The 17,046-nt window shown below is 49.7% G+C and overlaps 1 protein-coding gene across 1 annotated transcript in view; it reads left to right on the top strand.

Annotated features, from left to right (window-relative positions):
* LOC141148468 (nucleoside diphosphate kinase A1) overlaps positions 1 to 17,046 on the top strand; it is an 80,978-nt gene that overhangs the window by 39,200 nt on the left and 24,732 nt on the right. The window lies entirely within an intron of this gene.

Below are 17,046 nucleotides of genomic sequence, written 5' to 3'. Positions count from 1 at the left end.
TGTGTCATAATTCCCACATCTGATGGATCATGTTGTATCCTGGCAGCGGGGAGCGGAGCCACTGGGAACAAAACTGCTTTCCCTGACCAGGAGACAACAGGTGGAACTAAACCCTTCCATCCTCTCCAGACATGGGAGCCGCCATCTTGGCCTCTGTGTGATCTATGGAGGCAAAAGAAAGCGGTGATCCAGGTGAGCTGGGAAGAGCACTCCTTCCCGGTACACGACTCCTCCCCCATGTACACGACTCCTCCCCCCAGGTACACGACTCCTCCCCCGGTACATGACTCCTCCCCCCGGTACATGACTCCTCCCCCGGGTACATGGCTCCTCCCCCAGTACACGACTCCTCCCCCCAGGTACACGACCCCTCCCCTGTACACGACTCCTCCCCCGGGTACACGACTCCTCCCCGGTACATGACTCCTCCCCGATACACGACTCCTCCCCCGGTACACGACTCCTCCCCCCAGGTACACGACTCCTCCCGGTACACGACTCCTCCCCCGGGTACACGACTCTCCTCCCCCGGGTACAGGACTCCTCCCCCCAGGTACACGACTCCTCCCTAGTACATGACTCCTCTCCGATACACGACTCCTCCCCCGGTACACGACTTCTCCCCCCAGGTACACGACGCCTCTCCCTGTACACGACTCCTCCCCCAGGTACACGACTCCTCCCCCGGTACACGACTCCTCCCCCCAGGTACACGACTCCTCCCCGGTACACGACTCCTCCCCTGGGTACACGACTCCTCTCCCTGTACACGACTCCTCCCCCAGGTACACGACTCCTCCCTCGGTACACGACTCCTCCCCCCAGGTACACGACTCCTCCCCGAAACACGACTCCTCCCCCGGGTACACGACTCCTCCCCGGTACATGACTCCTCCCCGATACACGACTCCTCCCCCCGGTACACGACTCCTCCCCCCAGGTACACGACTCCTCCCCCCAGGTACACGACCCCTCCCCGGTACACGACTCCTCCCCCGGGTACACGACTCCTCCCCGGTACATGACTCCTCCCCGATACACGACTCCTCCCCCGGTACACGACTCCTCCCCCCAGGTACACGACTCCTCCCGGTACACGACTCCTCCCCCGGGTACACGACTCTCCTCCCCCGGGTACAGGACTCCTCCCCCCAGGTACACGACTCCTCCCTGGTACATGACTCCTCTCCGATACACGACTCCTCCCCCGGTACACGACTTCTCCCCCCAGGTACACGACGCCTCTCCCTGTACACGACTCCTCCCCCAGGTACACGACTCCTCCCCCGGTACACGACTCCTCCCCCCAGGTACACGACTCCTCCCCGGTACACGACTCCTCCCCTGGGTACACGACTCCTCTCCCTGTACACGACTCCTCCCCCAGGTACACGACTCCTCCCTCGGTACACGACTCCTCCCCCCAGGTACACGACTCCTCCCCGAAACACGACTCCTCCCCCGGGTACACGACTCCTCCCCGGTACATGACTCCTCCCCGATACACGACTCCTCCCCCCGGTACACGACTCCTCCCCCTAGGTACACGACTCCTCCCCCGGGTACACGACTCTCCTCCCCCGGGTACAGGACTCCTCCCCCCAGGTGCACGACTCCTCCCCGGTACATGACTCCTCCCCGATACACGACTCCTCCCCCCGGTACACGACTCCTCCCCCCAGGTACACGACTCCTGTCCCTGTACACGACTCCTCCCCCAGGTACACGACTCCTCCCCTGGTACACGACTCCTCCCCCTGGTACACGACTCCTTGGCCTCTGTGTGATCTATGGAGGCAAAAGAAAGCGGTGATCCAGGTGAGCTGGGAAGAGGACTCCTCCCCCGGTACACGACTCCTCCCCCATGTACACGACTCCTCCCCCCAGGTACACGACTCCTCCCCCGGTACATGACTCCTCCCCCCGGTACATGACTCCTCCCCCGGGTACATGGCTCCTCCCCCAGTACACGACTCCTCCCCCCAGGTACACGACTCCTCCCCGGTACACGACTCCTCCCCCGGGTACACGACTCCTCCCCGGTACATGACTCCTCCCCGATACACGACTCCTCCCCCGGTACACGACTCCTCCCCCCAGGTACACGACTCCTCCCGGTACACGACTCCTCCCCCGGGTACACGACTCTCCTCCCCCGGGTACAGGACTCCTCCCCCCAGGTACACGACTCCTCCCTGGTACATGACTCCTCTCCGATACACGACTCCTCCCCCGGTACACGACTTCTCCCCCCAGGTACACGACGCCTCTCCCTGTACACGACTCCTCCCCCAGGTACACGACTCCTCCCCCGGTACACGACTCCTCCCCCCAGGTACACGACTCCTCCCCGGTACACGACTCCTCCCCTGGGTACACGACTCCTCTCCCTGTACACGACTCCTCCCCCAGGTACACGACTCCTCCTCCGGTACACGACTCCTCCCCCCAGGTACACGACTCCTCCCCGGTACACGACTCCTCCCCCGGGTACACGACTCCTCTCCCTGTACACGACTCCTCCCCCAGGTACACGACTCCTCCCCCGGTACACGACTCCTCCCCCAGGTACACGACTCCTCCCCGGTACACGACTCCTCCCCCGGGTACACGACTCCTCCCCGGTACATGACTCCTCCCCGATACACGACTCCTCCCCCCGGTACACGACTCCTCCCCCCAGGTACACGACTCCTCCCCCGGGTATACGACTCTCCTCCCCCGGGTACAGGACTCCTCCCCCCAGGTGCACGACTCCTCCCCGGTACATGACTCCTCCCCGATACACGACTCCTCCCCCCGGTACACGACTCCTCCCCCCAGGTACACGACTCCTCTCCCTGTACACGACTCCTCCCCCAGGTACACGACTCCTCCCCCGGTACACGACTCCTCCCCTGGTACACGACTCCTCCCCCTGTACACGACTCCTCTCCCTGTACACTACTCCTCCCCCAGGTACACGACTCCTCCCCCGGTACACGACTCCTCCCCCCAGGTACACGACTCCTCCCCGGTACACGACTCCTCCCCCGGGTACACGACTCCTCTCCCTGTACACGACTCCTCCCCCAGGTACACGACTCCTCCCCCGGTACACGACTCCTCCCCCAGGTACACGACTCCTCCCCGGTACACGACTCCTCCCCCGGGTACACGACTCCTCCCCGGTACATGACTCCTCCCCGATACACGACTCCTCCCCCCGGTACACGACTCCTCCCCCCAGGTACACGACTCCTCCCCCGGGTATACGACTCTCCTCCCCCGGGTACAGGACTCCTCCCCCCAGGTGCACGACTCCTCCCCGGTACATGACTCCTCCCCGATACACGACTCCTCCCCCCGGTACACGACTCCTCCCCCCAGGTACACGACTCCTCTCCCTGTACACGACTCCTCCCCCAGGTACACGACTCCTCCCCGGTACACGACTCCTCCCCTGGTACACGACTCCTCCCCCTGCACACGACTCCTCCCCCAGGTACACGACTCCTCCCCCGGTACACGACTCCTCTCCTGGTACACGACTCCTCCCCGGTACACGACTCCTCCCCCTGGTACACGACTCCTCCCCCTGGTACACAACTCCTCCCCCGGTACACGACTCCTCCCCGGTACACGACTCTTCCCCCTAGGTACACGACTCCTCCCCCGGTACATGACTCCTCCCCCGGGTACACGACTCCTCCCCCGGTACATGACTCCTCTCCCCAGGTACATGACTTCTCCCCCGGGAACACGACTCCTCCCGCGGTACACGACTCCTACCCCGGTACGCGACTCCTCCCCCTGGGTACATGACTCCTCCCCCTGGTACACGACTCCTCCCCCCAGGTACATGACTCCCCGCGTACACGACTCCTCCCCGGTACACGACTCCTCCCCCGGGTACACGACTCCTCCCCCGGGTACACGACTCCTCCCCGGTACATGACTCCTCCCCGATACACGACTCCTCCCCCTGGTACACGACTCCTCCCCCCAGGTACACGACTCCTCCCTGGTACACGACTCCTCTCCCGGTACACGACTCCTCCACCAGGTACACGACTCCTCCCCCAGTACACGACTCCTCCCCCTGTACACGACTCCTCCCCCGGTACACGACTCCTCCCCCAGGTACACGACTCCTCCCCCGGTACACGACTCCTCCCCGGTACACGACTCCTCCCCCGGGTACACGACTCCTCCCCCTGGTACACGACTCCTCCCCCGGGTACACGACTCCTCCCCCCGGTACACGACTCTTCCCCCTAGGTACATGACTCCTCCCCCGGTACACGACTCCTCCCCTGGTACACGACTCCTCCCCCGGGTACATGACTCCTCCCCCGGTACACGACTCCTCTCCCCAGGTAAATGACTTCTCCCCCTGGTACATGACTCCCCCCCGTACACGACTCCTCCCCGGTACATGACTTCTGCCCCCGGGTACACGCCTCCTCCCCCCGGGTACACGCCTTCTCCCCCCCCGGGTACACGACTCCTCCCCCTGGGTACACACCTCCTCCCCAGTACACGACTCCTCCCCCCAGGTACACGCCTCCGCCCGGGTACATGACTCCTCCAACTGGGTACACAACTCCTCCCCCTCTGGATAAATCCCGACCACGACACCATCTGCCTGGAGTTTGCATGTTCTCCCTCTGCCTGTGTAGGTTTCCTCCGGGAACTCCGGTTTCCTCCCACACTTCAAAGACATGCTGGTAGGTTAATCACCCCATGTGACACCACTGGTGATTGGCCTACCACCCCATGTGACACCACTGGTTATTAACCTACCATGCCATGTGATACCACTGGTGATTGGCCTACCACCACATGTGATACCACTGGTGATTGGCTATGTGATACCACTTGTGATTGGCCTACCATGCCATGTGACACCACTGGTGATTAACCTGCCATGCCATGTGACACCACTGGTGATTAACCTACCATGCCATGTGACACCACTGGTGATTGGCCTACCATGCCATGTGATACCACTGGTGATTGGCCTACCATGCCATGTGATACCACTGGTGATTGGCCTACCATGCCATGTGATACCACTGGTGATTGGCCTACCATGCCATGTGATACCACTGGTGATTGGCTATGTGATGCCACTTGTGATGGGCCTACCATGCCATGTGGTCCCATTGGTGAGTGGAAAAGGGAGGGAATTAGAAAGGAATTCCCAAAAGCAATTCTTCAAAGAGGAACAGGCAATTTTTCAAAAAATATAAATGATTTTATTATACAAATTCACTTAACACTAGTCAAACATAGAAAATACCACCAACAATTCATTAAAATTAGACAACGTTGTCTACAGACTCAGATGGCCACCACACACATACGTACACCCCCCCCATAAATGACTTTATATAGTAAACGAATGTCATTAATATTTCCTGGGAGAGTAGAAGTAATGATCTTCCTAGGAACACTATACTGATATCGAGTGAAAGTCAGACAAAATCGGAATTCCATCCATGAATCTGTAGAGCCACAATATTGTATGGTAATAAGTGCAGAGGACTGCAATAGGCAGGTTAGAGTTTCATGGACAGTTCATGGTTTACTTTGGACACAAGGAAAGGGCAGATCACTGAGAATTGCAGAATGGAGAGAGTAGGCAGATAATATTGGTATGAGAGGTTCCTTTGCTGAGCTTATAACTACACGGCAGCTAGTTCAGACTATGAAGCACCTGTGCTGGCGGGTTGGTATATTACTGACGCGTTTCACCCCTGACCCGAGTTTCTTCAGAGCATGTCCGAAGGGGGTTCGTTAGCTTGTGGGTGGGGCTGAGTCCTCGCTACATGGAGCGTGATGGCATCACTGACGCGTTTCACCCCTGACCCGAGTTTCTTCAGAGCATGTCCGAAGGGGGTTCGTTAGCTTGTGGGTGGGGCTGAGTCCTCGCTACAGGGAGCGTGATGGCGTCATGCTGACGCGTTTCACCCCTGACCCGAGTTTCTTCAGAGCATGTCCGAAGGGGGTTCGTTAGCTTGTGGGTGGGGCTGAGTCCTCGCTACAGGGAGCGTGATGGCGTCATGCTGACGCGTTTCACCCCTGACCCGAGTTTCTTCAGAGTATGTCCGAATGGGGGTTCGTTAGCTTGTGGGTGGGGCTGTGTCCTTGCTACAGGGAGCGTGATGGCGCCATACTGACGCGTTTCATCCGTGACCCACGTTTCTTCAGAGCATGTCCGAAGGGGGTTCGTCAGCTTGTGGGTGGGGCTGAGTTCTCGCTACAGGGAGCATGATGGCGTCATCCTGACGCGTTTCACTCGTGACCCAAGTTTCTTCAGAGCATGCACAGACACCAGGTATCCTTAAATAGAACAAGCGCCGTGCCACGTGTTGACGTCAGCGCTTGGTTACACAGGTGTCCACATATAGAATTAGCAGCCATACAGACAAAATAGCAAGTACAACAGTAGTTAAGACGGGCCAGGCTGGAAGTGCGGGGATTGCGGGGATCCTATTGGTGACACACGGTGAGTGGACTATCATACCTACACAGTGGTGTAGTGGTTAGCACTTTCACCTGGCAGCAATAGGGTCAGCCAGTTCAAATCCCGACCACGACACTATCTGCCTGGAGTTTGCATGTTCTCCCTCTGCCTGTGTAGGTTTCCTCCGGGTACTCCGGTTTCCTCCCACACTCCAAAGACATGCTGGTAGGTTAATCAGATACTGTCTATAAAATTGGCCCTAGTATGTGTATGTAAGCGTATCGGGACCCTGCGGGGTAAAGGACCGCGCTATATCAAGATGCAGCTCAACTCACTAGTGACTGTCCTACCATGCCATGCGATGCTGCTAATGCTTGGCCTTCCACATCATATGACACCGCCATGGTGATTGGCCCAGTGCTGTCACATGAGGGTGGGGAGAGTTCTCAGCTCTGGATAAGCTCTGACTAGAGCAGCTTGGAGCTTACACAGTCAGAATACTGGAATGATTAATTTAAATGTCTTTGGGCATTATAACTCCTACCTTTTAAATGCTGTCACCCCCACTGCTCCATGCGCCCGGTCCCTAATCTACATGCAGGGTGCCGGACGCATAGATTTCAATTGTTTGTTATTTTTTTATAAGCACTGGGGCTTTAATTGGCTTCAAAAAGGGTGGGCTCGGGGAGCAGAGCACTGTGCACCGAGCCCACCCATGGGTGTGACAATAGCGAATTAACAGGAGACAAATGGGGGAAGCTGCCTGAGACCTGGATGGGGTAAGTGCGGGGCTGGTGGAAGGACTGGGCGAGCGATGGGGGGGGGGTTGATTGCTGAGCGGCCGGGTGGGGGGTTTGATCGATTGACCGACCAAACGGGGGATGGGGGGGCTTGTGGTTTATTTGCTGCCCCCCCGAAAAATGGAGCACCAACCGACCGTGGAAAATGAACGTAGCCACCCTCTAACAGGAAATCAGATAACAGGAACAAAAAAAGAAAAAACAGAAAAAAAAAAAGAATTTGGAGATTTGGAGGAGGCTGACAGCAACAGAAGGAACATTATTGAGTTACCCTGTTTCCCCGAAAATAAGACCTAGTGTGATTGTAAGTGATGGCTGCAATATAATCCCTACCCCCCAAATAAGCCCTACCTTGTTTCCCTGAAAATAAGCCCTACCCTGAAAATAAGACCTACAAGGACTTTAACTAGGGCTTATTTCGGTGGTAGGGCTTATATTGCAGACATCACTGACAATCCAGCTAGGTCTTATTTTCGGGGAAACAGGGTAAGAGTAAATACTGGGATAGAATTTTTTTCCTTTTAAACCAAAGTTTATTGTTACTTTAATGCTTTCCTGAGCAGACCAGGGGTTCAGGGAAGCAGTGCTGACAGAGTAGGAGCCAGGAGCATAACCCTAGGGTCACAGTAGTAATAATACTACTGCATAAATATGCTTCTATCAGTGTTTTTTTTCTTTTGTCCATTGACTACAAATCTCTTCTGTGACTTCATTGGTGCTAGGAGGAAAAGACTGGATGTCAAACACAAAACTGCTCCAAAAATGCATGTATGTGTGTTTTCCATGTGCTCCTATTGAAGTCTATGGGGACAAAAAAGCACTGTGTAGCAGCAAAAGCACATGTACCAAAATTGTTCCAAAAAAATGTTTCAAAATTGTGTCACGTGACCACAAAACCCCCGGACCGTCTCTGCGATCCACCACTGGTGGGAGGAGTTTTCCCCTTTCCGACAACAAGTGGGTGGGTGACGTCACTGCTCTAGGGAGTTCCACCCAGTTGTCGTCTCTGTACATCACACAGAGGGGGCAGAGCATTATGGTCACATGACTACATCAAAAATGAATAAAAAAAAAAATTAAATTGCAATTTGCGCTTAATTATATGTAACACAATGGGGGCAGTGGAGGCAACAGCACTTCTACTTAATAAAATAAAAAAAGTAAATTTATTACATTTTGTGCATCGAAGCATTGTGACCGTGATCTGTCCATGCTCCCCAAAACTCTTCCTCCAAGAACTTACTGGCTGGGTACACTGCCTATACAGTATTTTACAAAAGTTAGTACACCCCTCACATTTTTGTAAATATTTTATTCTATCTTTTCATGTGACAACACTGAAGAAATGACACTTTGCTACAATGTAAAGTAGTGAGTGTACAGCTTGTATAACAGTGTAAATTTGCTGTCCCCTCAAAATAACTCAACGCACAGCCATTAATGTCTAAACCGCTGGCAACAAAAGTGAGTACACCCTTAAGTGAAAATGTCCCAATTTTGACAAGTACTATTCTACACAATTTTTTTTTATTGCGCATTAAAAAAAATAAACAAATAAAATTAGACATGCTATCTGCCAATAGAACTTAACCAAAAAGTGCATTCTATGCATCCAAAAATATAGAAAATATACCAAATCAAATCATTATTATTCAACCAAAAAATAAAATAAAAGCCTCGTGCGTGTGTCCTGCTTCTTAACCACTTCAGCCCCGGACCATTTGGCTGGCCAAAGACCAGAGCACTTTTTGCGATTCGGCACTGCGTCGCTTTAACTGACAATTGCGCGGTCGTGGGACGTGGCTCCCAAACAAAATTGACGTCCTTTTTTTCCCCACAAATAGAGCTTTCTTTGGGTGGTATTTAATCACCTCTGCGGTTTTTATTTTTTGCGCTATAAACAAAAAAATAGTGACAATTTTGAAAAAAACGCATTATTTTTTACTTTTTGCTTTAATAAATATCCCCAGAAAATATATAAAAAAACATTTTTTTTCCCTCAGTTTAGGTCGTATGTATTCTTCTACATATTTTTGGTTAAAAATAATTGCAATAAGTGTTTATTGAATTATATAAAAGTTATAGCGTCTACAAAATAGGGGATAGTTTTATGGCATTTTTATTGATTTTTTTTTTTACTAGTAATATTGGCAATCAGCCATTTTTCTCATGACTGCGACATTATGGCGGACACGTCAAACAATTTTGTCGCAATTTTGGGACCATTCACATTTATACAGCAATCAGTGCGATTAAAAATGTACTGATTACTGTGTAAATGTGACTGGCAGTGAAGGTGGAGCTGCAGGGGTTACATGTGTCCTAGGGAGTGATTCTAACTGTGGGGGGGAGGGGCTATGTGTGACACAACACTGATCACCGCTCCCGATTACAGGAAGCTGTGATCAGTGTCATTAGGCAGAATGGGGAGATGCTTGTTTACATTAGCATCATTCTTCCTCACCGTGAGACGATCGCGGGTATCCCCGCGGACATGGAGTCTGCGGGACCCGCGATCACGGTCACGGAGCTCCCGGCGGGCGCACGAGCACCCGCAAGCCGCCTCTTAAAGGGCAACGTACAGGTACGTTAATCTGCCTGTACGTGCCCTTCTGCCGACGTATATGTGCGTGAGGCGGTCGGTAAGCGGTTAATATAGGGGGTCAGCAATGCCAAGAGTTGGTGAAAGCAGGGGTCCGTCATCCAGAGATAATTCAGAAAATCATCTGGATTATTCTCCTGGAGCTCCCGCAGCAAAGGCATATGACATAATTAGTCACCATTAATAAAGCAACCAATTTTTGGTCCAAGAACTCCTCCTCCTCCTGTTCCTGGACTGGACTTGGGTCAAAGCAATAACTCCAAGGCCAATAATAAATAACACGTTATCTCCTCCGATACCGCAACATGTCTGGTTGACGAACGGACTTTCAGAAACAAACTGAAAAGCGCAAAATGAAAAGCGGGAATTAACACTCACCAAGCTTCTACTAACACAAAATTAGCAGAAGCAGCCCAAAGGGTGGCGCTAAAGAGCTGAAAAAACACGTAGTATTTCACTGCATTCGTGTTTGTTGGCCGACAATTCCTTGCCGTTTGTATGCAAGACAAAATCCAGGCACACGCCTTCGGACAAAAGTCAGAGGTTTTGTCTGCGGAAAATCCGATCGTGTGTACGAGGCTTTAGAAAGGGACCTGTGCATGGAGGTTCAGACACTACATGGCATTATGACTTGGGTCTGGCCCCCAGCAGAAGCTGAGAAGCAAAGTACCAAACCGGCAGGCAAAAGCGTAATCCATAGGAAGGCAGAGACCGGGACAGGCGACGTTCAGGCAGAGCCGTATCACAGGCTGGAGGTCAAATGGCAAATGAATAACAGATGCCAGTGGACCAACTACAGTCCTAAGCAGAGCGGTAGACAAGGGTCTCAGAATGGGAACACTTTGCGGTATATTGGGAAAAGAAGACCGCTACCAGACACAGATTGACGTCCAAGGCATGGCGAGGTGTACCTCCACTGCAGTACCCAATATCAGCCAGCAGAGGGTGGGGGTGCAGTTCTATGTATAGACATATTCAGCCACAGGAGCCAGTGCCGCCAGCACCTGATCATTACTAGACACCGGGACCGAACCTTGACAGCTCAGTCACTGTGCTGGGAGCGTGCAGTGGGCGCATTCTTAGCGCAGATAACTCTGCCGCCCACGGGCACGTAAGTGTTGTGTGTGGGCATTAAAGCTACTCCCTCTTTGCTGTCGCACATATACATTACGTGGGCAGCAATGGGTTAAAAAGATGACGATTCCGACCGGATTCACAGCTACTTGAGAGTTGACACGTGCTATTCGTATAATTAACCACTTCAATACCGGGCACTTTCGCCCCTTCCTGCCCAGGACAATTTTCAGCTTTCAGCGCTGTCACACTTTGAATGACAATTGCGCGGTCATACAACACTGTACCCAAACAAAATTTTTATCATTTTCTTCCCATAAATAGAGCTTTCTTTTGGTGGTATTTGATCACCTCTGCGGGTTTTATTTTTCGCTAAACTAACTAAAAAATACAGACATTTTTGAAAATAAAAAAGTTTTTCTTAGTTTCTGTCATAAAATATTGTTTTCTCCTTCACTGAAGGGCACTGATGAGGAGGTACTGATATGTAGAATCGATGGGCACCGATAGGCGGCACGGATATGCAGCACTGATGGGCACCGATAGGCGGCACTGATATGCAGCACTGATGGGCACTGATAGGTGGCACTGATGGGCACTGACAGGCGGCACTGATGGGCACTGATCGGCATGGCTGGACACTGATAGGTGGCACTGATTGGCACTGAGTAGCACTGACAGACGGCACTGGTGGACACTAATAAATGGCACTGATGGGCAGCACTGATGACAGGTACTGACAGGTGTTACTGCTGGGCAGTGTGGTGGGCTCTGATTGGCACTGTGGTGGGCTCTGATTGGCACTGGGGCACTGACTGGCAGCTGTTGGGCACTGATTGGCAACTGATGAGCACATTGGGGCTGTGCTGATAAACAATGTGCTGATTATCAGCACAGACCCCCCCCCCCCCCGCCGATCGGCTCTCCCCGTCAGCGCTAACCGAGGAAAGCCGTTCACCGGCACTTCCAGGTTCACGCGATGTGATTGGTCACAGCTGATCACGTGGTAAGGAGCCTCTGTCAGAGGCTCCTTACCACGATCGGAGATGCGGTGTGTCAGACTGACTCGCCACACCCACGATCGCCGTAATGCACCCCCCCGCGGCATGCCGGCATGTTGCTGCTGGACCTCATCTGATGCCCAGTCAGGATAACAGAACTTAATGTTGTTCAATCTGCTATAGGCCGGGCGGGAAATGGTTAAAGCGGAGCTCCACACAAAAATGGAACTTCCGCTTTTTGGAACCCTCCCCCTCCGCTGTCACATTTGGCACCTTTCAGGGGGGAGGGGGTGCAGATACCTGTCTAAGACAGGTATTTGCACCCACTTCCGGCATAGACTCCCATGGGAGTCTACGCCACTTCCCGTCCCGACCGCGCTGTCTCCTGGGAATCACACAGCTCCCAGGAGAGAGCGGGGACCACTAGGGACGCGCAGCGCGACTCGCGCATGCGCAGTAGGGAACCGGGAAGTGAACTTGCAACGCTTCACTTCCTGATTTCCTCACCCAGGATGGCGGCGGCAGCTGCCGAGAACCGAGCGGGTTCTCGGCGTCGCCTGCCGACATCGCTGGACCCCGGGACAGGTAAGTGTCCATTTATTAAAAGTCAGCAGCTGCAGTATTTGTAGCTGCTGGCTTTTAATATTTTTTTTTTTTTGGCGGTGTGGGTGGACCCCCGATTTAAGAGTCGAAATTCAGATGAAATTTTCATTATTCGGAGATCCAGATGTATCCGAATTTCTCAATCACAATACAAGTACCGATTTTCAACGAATCCAAAATTAGTTTTAACGACACGACTTATCCAAATTCAAATTAGAAAATGAATTTGAATTAGAATGGAAACACATTGCAATAAATACAGCAAGGTATAACAGTGAAATAAGATGATGATTCCTTAAGGTCCAGTTCACACCACATGCAGTCCGGCGCATTTTTTTCTGCACCAAAAACGCATAGAAAGTAGGTTACATGGCTTTCAATGGCATAGTTCACACCGGTGCGTTCCAATTCCAGAAAAAAAAGTAGGACATGCTGCATTTTTCCTGCACTGGACTGTACTGGAATGTGTTAAAACGCATAAAAAAGCACGAGAATGCAATAAAATGCATCAAAAAACTGGTCCCTAGTACAGTGGAAAAAAAAGGGGAAAAAATAAGAAAAAAAGCATCTGGAATGCATCCAGAAATGCATCAGAAACGCTTCGGAACACGCCAAAAACATGTTAAAAACGCACATCCAAAGACGCATCCGGATCTGGAGTGTGTTTTTGTGGTGTGAACCAGCCCAGCAGGTAAGCGGCTGAATAGATTAGAATAAAACAGAATAGAATAGAAAATAAATTAAAAGTATAGGATCAAACAGAATAGAAAATAAAATTATAAAATAGCATAGAATAGAATAAAACAGAACAGAATAGAATGGAATATAATATAAAGAAATAGCATAGAAAAGAATAGAATAAAATAAAACAGAATAGAATAGAAAATAAAATAGAATAAAACAGAATATTATAGAATGAAATAGAATAAAACAGAACATAATAGAATGGAATAGAATAAAAAAGAATAGAATATAAAGAAATTGAATAGAAAATAATAGAATAAAACTGAATAGAATGGAAAAGAACAAAATAGAATGAAATAAAACAGAATAGAAAATAAAATAAAAGAATATAATAGAATAAAACAGAATAGAAAATAAAATGATAAATTAGCATATAATAGAATAAAACAGAACATAATAGAATGGAATAGAATAAAAAAGAATAGAATAAAACAGAATAGAATGGAAAATAATAAAATAGAATAGAATGGAATAGAATAGAATAGAATAAAACAGAATATAAAATAAAATAAAAGAATAGAATAGAATAAAACAGAATATAAAATAAAATGATAAATTAGCATATAACAGAATAAAACAGAACAGAATAGAATGGAATATAATAAAAATAGAATAGAATAGAATAGAATAAAACAGAATCGAATAGAACATAAAAGAATAGAATAAAACAGAATATTATAGAATGAAATAGAATAAAACAGAACATAATAGAATGGAATAGAATAAATAGAATAGAAAGAAATAGAAAAGAATAGAATAAAACAGAATAGAATAGAATGTAATAGAATAAAGCGGAATAGAAAATAAAATAAAAGAATAGAATAGAAATTAAAAGAATATAATAGAATAAAATAGAATAGAAAAGAAAAGCAAAGAATAGAGTACAAAATAAAAGAATATAATAGAATAAAACAGAAATGAATGAAATAGATAAGAACAAAACAGATTGGAATAGAATGAAATAGAATAAAAAATAATTGAATATAAAGAAATAGAATAGAAAAACAAAAAAAAAGCATAGAATAAAACAGAATAGAAAATAAAATAGCACAGAAAAGAACAAAACGGAATAGAAAATAATAGAACAGAATGGAAAAGAGTGGAAAAGAAAAAAAAATAGACTAGAATAACATAGAACAATCATAGCAATGTTCCGAAATTCTAATTTTGAATTGATTTCAAAATAATAAATATACAAAACGAATCATACTAACATAATGAATGTGACGAAACAAAATTATTAACACATTTTTCCATGGTGCAGGTCTCTACAAGAGAGCAGACTGCAGTGCTTTGCCTCTCAGGCAGCTGTAGGGGGCGGTGTCGTGTTTTTTATTGAATAGAAGAAGTACTTGATATTCAGTTGGTATCCCCCTTTTGCAGTCGTCCCTGTGCAGCAAAGTTCAAACTGGGAGAAGGGGAAGCAGCACAAGGAGCATTTCAGCTGCGTGTGCTAAGAAGGAGCATGCTGATAGGAGGAGAGAGCAGAGGGACAGAGCTCATCAGTCTGCTGCTTCTCCTTTTCCTGTCCAGTCACAGGCTGGGGGAAAGACAAGACCTGTAAGTGTTGGGAATGCAGCAGAGAAAATCAGGTCCCCTATCAGACAGGGCTGTGCTGTGTGGCAGAGCTGTGTAATTCTCAGGACTGGATAGACAGAAACACATTTCCTTTGGCCGGTAAAATACCTTAAATGAAAATATTACATTGTATTATATTCACTTCCTGTCTTCAGGACAGGAAATCAAGGGGAGTCACCTATCTAAAAGGGAAGAATAAAGTGTTGAGTGTATAGACTCAAGTGGATGTAAACCCTTACATATACCCAGTGAAGTGACTGGCCTCAGGTGATACACAGAGATTAAACTAATCCCCCTACATAAGTTGTACCTTTTTATCTGCAGTCATCTCTTCTCTACATCCATTCAAAGTGCAGAATTTATAAAGCTTGTCTGAGCTGTCAGTAAAAAGGGGGCGGAGAGCTGAAGTTACACTCGGCAGAGCTCAGTAAGGAGAGATCTGAGAGCTGATTGGAAGGAAGGGACACCTTCCCTCCACACAGGACATAGGTGAGGCTGCCAATCAGCTGGAGGTCCCTCCCCTGTCACCATTTTTCTCTTGGTGTCAGGAAAACTTATTAGAAGTGACTGATGCTGACAGCAGAGGAAGGAAGCAGACAGAAATGACACTTAGTTCTCTGGATAGAGACAAGTACACACTATGGAGGTACATGCTTTGTTCATATTTCATGTCTGAGGTTTACAACCTCAGATGGCGAACCAATTCTGGGTTCAGATGTCGCTTTCCTTGCTGTGGTCGGGGAAGAAGCTAATAGAGAGCAGATGAGACATCAGGGGATCTAATAGATTTCTGATGTCTCATTAAAGAGAACCTGTCACAATTATATCACATAGGTCAGTGATCTCCAAACTGCATTGCGAGGGGGGAGGGGGGGGGGGATGCTTGCTTTTATCTGGCCCTTGGGGCACTTTTTCATTCACTGACACCAATGATGGGGCATTATTCCTCCCACTGACACCAATGATGGCGCACTATTCTTCCCAATGACACCAACGATGGGGCACAATCCTCCCACTGACACCAATAATGGGGCACTATTCCTTTCACTGACACCAATGATGGGGCACTATTCCTCCCACTGACATCAACAATGGGGCACAATTCCTCCCACTGACACCAACGATGGGGCACTATTCTTCCCAATGACACCAACGATGGGGCACAATCCTCCCACTGACACCAATAATGGGGCACTATTCCTCCCACTGACACCAGTGATGGGGCACTATTCCTCCCACTGACACCAACAATGGGGCACAATTCCTTCCACTAACACCAATGATGGGGCACAATTCCTCTTAATGACACCAACAATGGGGCATAACTCCCCCCAATGAAACCAATGATGGGGCAATATTCCTCAAAATGACACCAATGATGGGGCACAATTCCTCCCAATGACACCAACGATGGGGCACTATTCCTTCCACTGACACCAATAATGGGGCACTATTCCTCCCACTGACACCAATGATGGGGCACTATTCCTCCCACTGACACCAATGATGGGGCACTATTCCTCCCACTGACACCAATGATGGGGCCCTATTCCTCCCACTGACACCAATGATGGGGCACTATTCCTCCCACTGACACCAATGATGGGGCCCTATTCCTCCCACTGACACCAATGATGGGGCACTATTCCTCCCACTGACACCAATAATGGGGCACTATTCCTCCCACTGACACCAATGATGGGGCACTATTCCTACAACTGACACCAATGATGGGGCACTATTCCTCCCACTGACACCAATGATGGGACACTATTCCTCCCACTGACACCAATGATGGGGCACTCTTCTTCCCAATGACACCAACAATGGGGCACAATTCCTTCCACTAACACCAATGATGGGGCACAATTCCTCTTAATGACACCAACGATGGGGCATAACTCCTCCCAATGACAGCAATGATGGGGCACAATTCCCCCCAATGACACCAATGATGGGGCACTATTCCTCCCACTGACACCAATGATGGGGCACTATTCCTCCCACTGACACCAATGATGGGGCACTATTCCTCCCACTGACACCAATGATGGGGCACTATTCTTCCCAATGACACCAACAATGGGGCACAATTCCTTCCACTAACACCAATGATGGGGCACAATTCCTCTTAATGACACCAACGATGGGGCATAACTCCTCCCAATGACACCAATGATGGGGCACTATTCC

This window comes from Aquarana catesbeiana, linkage group LG06, assembly GCF_042186555.1.
Source record: "Aquarana catesbeiana isolate 2022-GZ linkage group LG06, ASM4218655v1, whole genome shotgun sequence".
Lineage (NCBI taxonomy): Eukaryota > Metazoa > Chordata > Amphibia > Anura > Ranidae > Aquarana > Aquarana catesbeiana.
The sequence above is the reverse complement of the archived record's forward strand: the minus strand, read 5'-3'. Positions and strand labels throughout refer to the sequence as shown.